A 7,719-nucleotide genomic window follows, 5' to 3' on the forward strand; every position below is an offset into this window, starting at 1 on the left:
GGTCCTGTGACACTGTCCTCCTCCATAGGCCATTCTACCCTAGAGCTGTGGTGCTCAAACCTGCATGCTCATCAGAAAGCTGGGGGTCGGGCTGACGAGAACACAGATTGCTGGCTCCACCCCCAGAGATTCTGACCAGCAGGTCTCGGGTGGGGCCAGAGACCCGCATGTCCGACCAGGCCCAGGTGATGCCCAGTCCTGGAACCACGGCCCTTAGTCCTCGGAGTGCTAGCAACCGTAGCCCAGCCTCCCACCGACACTGTCTCAGTATCAGGCACCCCCCTTTCCACACTGTCTTCTCCAGCTCCGACTCCAGTAACCCCACATCCCACCTGCCACCCACGATCCTTTGCCTTTCCACCTTTTTTTTCACTTTTCCCTGTCCCTTGACATGCTCCCTCTTCCCCCCTCCCCAGCTTAAATCCCACAGACCAGCATCACCCACCCGCCCAAGCTGGTTAAATCCAATGCTCTGTTTCCTCCATGCCCACAAATGTGGCCACAGAAAAACATAAAGGCACTGCAGACCATGACCGTCACTGCCTGGACACCAGAGACCATTTCTCCTTGTCCTCCACTCCAGACTCTTCCAGATGCCCTCTCTCTCTTTGAACTCCCAGCGCCTCCTCCAGCCACCCTGCCTCTCTTCTCCCAGCCTTTCTTCCTATTTGGGAAGGAACACAGAAGCAGCTAGAAGGAGCTGCCATGAACTCTTACCACCACACCTGCCCCACTAGCATCAGGGCCCCTGTGCTCGCTTGGCTTTGCCTTTGATACTTCAAAAACCACCCTGTTCCTTTCTTAGATGTACCCCCTCCATTCCCTCCCACCTTCTCAAGACATCACCCAGCCTCCTTCTCTATTAGACAAATCTGATCAAAATACAAATACGCAGTTGCTTCTCCTATCTCAAACATAATTGTGAATCCTACAATTCCCCCTTCAGTGATTGCCTTATTTCTGTTTTCCTTTACAGTGAAACTCTTTGAAGTACTGTATGTGTCCACCTTCTCCCATGCCTCTCCCCTCCCATTCTCTCCTGAACTCACTCCCATCAGCTTCCATGCCCAGTGATGCTACCCTGTCAAAGTCATCAGCGACCCCAGGTCCTTATTAAATCAGTGGTCAATAGTCCACGGTCATTTTGCTGGAACGGTCAGCAGCACCAGCAGGTTAAGCCTTCCTACTTTCCTGACACGCTTCCTTCACTGGCCCCAGGCCCCCAAGTCACTTCTTTTCCACTGGCCTCTCCTCACCATCTATCTCTGGTTCCTCCTCATCTTCCTAACACTGGGATACTCTCAGGCTCAGCTCTTGGACCTCTTTTCCATCTGCCCTGGCTTCCTTGGTGACCACACCCAATCACTTAAATACTATCTCCGTGCCCAGACACGTTTATATCACCTGCCTGCCCTGGATCCTACCCCTGAATTCTAGACTCAATTTTCCACCAGCCTACTTGATAAACTCCATTTGGAACTGAAGGTGGCATCTGGTTCGACAGTGAGGAACTGAGGCCCTCAGTCCACAGCCCAGGGAGAATCGAGTCCTGCCAACAGCTGCTGATTTTGCCTGGAAAGGGATCCCACCCCGTCAGGCCTTCAGCAGCCTCTCGGCTGCCTCCTTGATCACAGCCCCATGAGTAACCCTGAGCAGAGGCCCCAGTTAAGCTGCTCCTGGCTTTCAAACTCAGACTGTGAGATAATAAATGTGTTCTTTTCAGCTGCTAAGTTTTGAGGTAATCTGTTACACAGCTACAACCAATGAACCATTACAGAGAGCTCAAGTAACCAGCCTGAGGTCATACTCCTGTTGGAAGGGAGTCAGGATCCAAGCCCAGTCTATCCCCTACATCAGTGGTCCCCAACCTTTTCGGTCAACTCATTAGAAAAGACTCTGAGGCTGGGATAGACTGAGGGCTGGATAAAGGGATGACAGAGGATGAGATGGTTGGATGGCATCACCGACTCAATGGACGCGAGTTTGAGCAGTCAGGAGTCAGTGAAGGACAGAGAAGCCTGGCTTGCTGCAGTCTATGGGGTTGCAAAAGAGTTGGACGTGACTTAGTGACTGAACAACAACCTTTTTGGCACCAGAGACCAATTTCATGGAAGACCATTTTTCCACAGAAAAATGGGATTTGGAGGGATGGTTTCAGGATGATTCAAGTGCATTATATTTATTGTTCACTTTATTTCTAACCTAATGCCGCTGCTGATCTGACAGGCAGTACGGTCCTTTGGCACGGAGGCTGGGGACACTCGCCCTAGACCTTGTGTTTTTAAATTTCAAAACAGGGACTTCCCTGGTGGTCCAGTGGTTGGGACTTCGCCTTCCAATGCAGAGGGTGTGGGTTCAATCCCTGGTCAGGAAGCTCAGATCCCACATGCCTTGTGGCCCCTAAAAACCAAAACATAAAACAGAAGCAGTATTGTAATAAATTCAATAAAGACTTTAAAAAGAGCCCACATCCACACACACACAAAAAGCTTTACAAAAATAAACTTCAAAGCATACCACATCTCAGAACATTCCCCATCTTGAGTTACAACGGACGTTTCCACCAGCACCTCTGCAAAGCAGAAGGCCACCTGAGAGCGCCAGCCCTAACAGGGGGATGGGTCTAAACATCGGCCTCCTTACTGGTCTCCGTGCTTCTCCCACCCACTCGCTCAGCTGCCAGGCGTTGGTTCTGAGGCACCAAATGGACCACATCACTTATAGATTTAAAGCCCCATGATGACCCATCCAGGGGTCCTCAGGCTGCCGTCCGTCCTGTCCAGAGCTGGTGCCCACATGTTCACTGCACACCCCTCCTGCTCGCAGTCCACAGACCTCCCTCTGCTGGGTCCTTCCTCCCAGGCGGCCATCCACCCCTACGTGGGGATTCTGGGGGAGCCTCCTCCCGCCCACTCAACACCTGGTCACATGCTCCCCTTTATCCTCACGGCCCCCTCTCCTGGGTCCCGAGCATCAGCATTTAAACTAGCTGGGTGGCCCCTGTCTACATAAACCAGAAATAAAGACGGAGAAAGTCATCACCCCCCACACCCCTCTCCAGCCCCTGGCCTGGCTCTCTCTGCACACCCCAGCCAAGAAAAGAGCTGTTCACGCGTCTTGTCCCCGTGTCCTCTCCTCCTGCTCACCCTCCATTGCTGCCCTTGGCAGTCTCTGCCCACAGCATGCTGCCAAAACCAAGGCCACTGGGGCCCTCCTCCAGCTGAACCAAATGGGTCCTTCTCGAGCCTTCCCTTCCTGGGCTTCTCTGCAGCGTTCCACACTGTTGACTGCTCTCCACCATGTGAACCTGCTCCTTCGCTCTTGGTTTTCTGGACATCCGTGCACCTGTCTTCCTCCTGCCCATTGGCTCCTTGTCCTCCGCAGCCCAAACGGAGGCCCCCCAGGCATCAGCCCCCAGGCCCTCTTGTCGTCTCCTCCACGGGGACCCCGTTGCTTTGACTCCCATCCTGGGATGAACAAAAGCTATGTTCATTAGCTTCAGTTCAGACTCTTCTTCACCCACTGACACCCCAAGTAAATGGACCTGGGGCCCGTCACCTCTCCACAGCCCTGAAAACGCCGTTCTCCTCCTGTGAACCCCTCTCTGAAGACGACATCACCATCAGCTCCACTGTCAGACCCGGAACCCCAGCCTTCAGCCTGCCTCCCCCTCCCCAGTCCCATACGGTGAGCGGAGTGCCCCCCTGGCACCCCCATCTCCATACCCCACTGCCTTGGTTTTGGTCTAGTGCCTATTAAATGACCCCTCCCCGACTGTCCTTTCTCCCCCATGAGAAGGTCAGCTTCCTGAGGGCAGGGCCCCATCCGTCCAGCCTGCAGCTGTGCCTGCAGCTCTGAGAAGGGCCAGGCGCGTGGCAGGCACTCCAGTGTATGAGGGATGGACGGACAGCGCGCAGTCAGTTTTCTCTGGGGTCCGTGGCTGCAGCCCGCCTCCTGGGATGCTCTTCCACTGCAACCAGCATGGCCTGAGAGGGCTGGGGGTGTTCGGAGGGACACAGACTTCCTCCTGCACTTGACTCAACCAGAACCCCAGGTCAGAACCAAATCACTCCTCTGGTGTCCAGCATGTAGCAAAGGAGAGAGGGAACCCATGGTGGCAGGAGGCGTGCGGGGCCAGGAAATCAGGCATCTGGAGTGAGGTCAGCTGAACAGTGGTCCCCAGAGAGGTCCACATCCTGATTCCTGGGACCTGGGACTATGTCACCTTATAAGGCAAAGGGGACTTTGTGACTGTGATGATGTTAAGAATCTGGGGGTTGGGAGATTATCCTGGATGATCCAGGTGGACCCACTGCCATCACAGAGTCCTTTATAGGAGGGAGGCAGGAAGGTCAGAGAAGGAGCTGTGGTGGCAGAAGCAGAAGTCAGAGTGATGTGAGCCAAGGAACATAGGAAGCTTCTAGAAACTGGAAAAGGCAAACAGATTTTGCCAGATTCTGCTCTGGAGCCTCCAAAAGGAGCAGCCCGGCTGACATCTTGCCTTTAGGACTCCTGACCTCCAGAAATGTAAGATAATTAATTTGTGATGTAAGCCATTAAGTTTGTGGTGACTTGTTGTGGCAACAGGAAACTTGTAAGAAATAGTAGTAGCTAATCTTCCCTAACAACCTGCCAGGTGGGCGCCAGCCACTTCAGTGGGCCATGAACATGGACCGAAAACTCAGGCTAAAATCCTGGCCCTCAATGTGATGGTGTTAGGAGGTGCCTTTGGGAGTAATTAGGTCTTGAGGGTGGAGCCCTCGTGAAGGGGATTATTGCCCTTACAAAAGAGGCTCCAGAGAGCTCTCCTTCCAGCCCATGAGGACACAGGGAGACGTGGGCAGTCTGCAGGCCACAAGAGGGTCCTCACCAGGACCTGCCCATGTTGGCATCCTGCTCTCAGACTCCCAGCCTCTGGAACTGTGAGAAATCAATTCCTATTGTTCACAAGCATCTTCCCCCCTACCCCCCCCAACTCCGCCCCGCCATCATGGTACTTGGTTATAACAGCCCAAACGGATGGAGACAGTCATTCCCAGAATTCTGCCAAGAAGGCTCTCTTACCTACATTTTACTCATCAGGAATCAGAGGCCCCGAGAGGTGGCATGACTTCCCCAGGGCCACAGGACTGGCTGCAGCAGAGCCCAGCTGCACAGCCCCGGCTCTTTGACTCCGAAGCCCGTGTTCTCCCATCTGAGCCGCACTGCTTCTCCAGTGCCCCTCCACCTCTTTGGGCTTCAATTTCCCCATTTGTCTCATGAATCGATTTAATTAGATCAGCCCATCCAACCAAACACAAACTTCGTGAGCTGTTAGCAGGTGTTCCATGGGGAAGGGACTGGGGGAAGCAGGTTTATGGTATGATATCTTTGGAAGCACTGAGTTGGAGTTTGAAAGCTTTTCTTGCTTTTTTTGCTGCAGGCCTTCTCAGAACCTCTCAGAGACGAAGAGTACTGCGGCTGTTTAAAAGGTGGGCAGTGCCCACAGCATTTCCTGCCTGGCTGACCCATGGGGCCATGTGGAGCAGAACATTGCTCAGGACTAAGTCTGGGGACACCTCACTCTGAAATGCTGATGATCTGGACAGTCTTTTCATTTACAAAGGGCCTGGGTTCTATGAGCTTTCAACCTCCCCCCACCCCCCCACCCCCATCAGCGGTCTTCAACTGATGCTAATACTGCTAAGTTCTGCTCCGAGGAGGGAGACCCAGGTCGAGTCTGCCACTGAGCCCCCAGGGAAGCCTGGCTGTAGCCTGCCTCCTGGGATGGCTCCTTCCCCTTCTCTGAGATTCCTGTCATTGCACTGACAAATTGCCACAAACATGTGCCTTAAAACAGCGGAGGGTTATTGCCTTACAGTTTGGGAGGTCAGAAGCCTCTGGGCTACAGTCAAGGTGCTGGCAGGGCTGTATTCCTTCTGGAAGCTCAAGGATTTTTCCTGCGTTTTCCAGCTTCTGGGGGCCACCCCCACTCCTTGGCTCATGCCCCTTCCTCCAGCTTCAGCACCAGCAGTGGCAGGCCCAGCCTTCCTCGCAGCCTCAGTCATCCACGTTTACGGGCTCTTGTGGTTCCATTGGACCCACCCGGGTCCCCCAGGCCAGTCTCCTGATCATGAGGTCAGCTGACTAGCAAGCTTAATTCCAGCTGCAACCTTAATGCCCCCTCTCGAGGTGGCATCCATTCACGGGTTCCAGGTTCTAGGTGGATGTCTTCAGGGGCTGTTATTGTGCTTCCCTCGCCTCCTCTGCTCAGCTCTGAACTCAGCACAGTAACAGTGCTCAGAGCTGTGCCTGTGATGCTCTCACCACGGCCCCTGGGGCGGCTGGCGCCCGTCACCCCTCCTGACAGGAAACCGAGGCTCAGAGGTGTGAAGTTGCCTGCTGAGGCCGCCCAGCAGGAAAACAGCCCAGCTGGGGCTCATGGCCACGTCCACGCATGCGCCTCAGGAGCCCAGGCTCTTGGCCACCATGGGGCACCTGTTACCCGCCACGGGCCAGCTCCTCCCGCAGTGAGCGCCCCCACCGGCTTTGCTCAGGAGAGTGGACACAGTCCTAAGCTCCATGCGTCAGTTCCACAGGCCTGTGAGCACACTTCCCTGGCCCTCAGGGTTCTCCTCCCTGGGCCTCCGCCAGCTAGTGTGCAGAAACACTCGACGTGCAAAGACCCCACGCGGGCCTCACTGGGTGAGTCTGTATAAATGGTGGCCGCCCTTTGGGGGGCGGGGAGTGGTGATTCTCCTGACTGTATCATAAAGCCACAGACAGGGCTTCTTCCCTGGCGGCTCAGCGGCAAAGAATCCGCCTGCCAATGCAGGAGATAGGGGTTCAATCCCTGATCAGTGAAGATCCCACATGCAGTGGAGCAAACAAGCTGTGTGCCACAGCTACTGAGCCTGTGCTCTAGTCTGGCAGCCACAACTACCGAGCCCACCTTAATGCGAAGCGTGCTCTGCGAACAAGAGCAGCCAGCGCCATGAGAAGCCCGAGCGCTGCAACTCAAGTAACCCCGCCCGCCACAGCGAGGGGAAAGCCCACGGGCAGCGATGAAGACCCAACACAGCCGAAAACAAATGCATGAATAAAATATAAAATGACTGACTTGGAAAAAATGAACCATCAGTAAGTATTTTTCTCAAAAGCTGCGCACAACATTGGAAATCCAACCACCAGGGATGTGAACATGCCTGGTTCTGTTGAACCAGAATCTGGTGAGTGCCTGGGCCAGGTGCTTCTACTCGGGTCTGCTCACAGGGTCCATCCAGAGCACCTGGAGACTTTGCTCAGTAGCTCCGTCCTCACTGCACATCCCGGGAAACCGAGGCCGGGTAGCTGGGTGAGAGCTCCTACTCATTCACACGTGTACTCAACAGTATTTACTGATGCTGAGGATGTGTTCTGGACACAGCAGGGGAGAGCTCACATTCTGGCAGGAGACAGACTGTGAACCGTAGACACAGAAGGGATGGAGATGAGTGACGAGAGCCACGGAAGAGGGAAGCGGCTGGTCAGGCCAGGGGGCTGGATGGGCAGGTGGGTGGGCGCTGGTAGGGTGGCTGGCTGAGTGACCGTGAGTGTTAGGGTGTGCCTGGAACCAAACGAAGCCCGGATCACAGTCACACCGTGGGCCAGGGCTCTCCTTGTTTTTCAGGCCAGATGTGAGGCTCCAGGAGGGCCCCCTCTGATGACCACACGGCGTGAAGTGGCAGAGTTAGGACCTGA

The 7,719-nt window shown here is 54.7% G+C and overlaps 1 long non-coding RNA gene across 1 annotated transcript; it reads right to left on the bottom strand.

Annotated features, from left to right (window-relative positions):
- Window positions 1-2,163: 2,163 nt before the first annotated feature.
- On the bottom strand, window positions 2,164-6,280 carry LOC138990505 (uncharacterized). The gene is made up of 2 exons (XR_011466646.1): window positions 5,859-6,280; window positions 2,164-2,400 (listed from the first exon to the last, which is right to left on the bottom strand). It is a non-coding gene; the product is annotated as an uncharacterized lncRNA (long non-coding RNA).
- Between the last annotated feature and the right edge of the window lie 1,439 nt (window positions 6,281-7,719).

The sequence above is a fragment of the Bos mutus genome, chromosome 13 (assembly GCF_027580195.1).
Source record: "Bos mutus isolate GX-2022 chromosome 13, NWIPB_WYAK_1.1, whole genome shotgun sequence".
NCBI classification, from domain to species: domain Eukaryota; kingdom Metazoa; phylum Chordata; class Mammalia; order Artiodactyla; family Bovidae; genus Bos; species Bos mutus.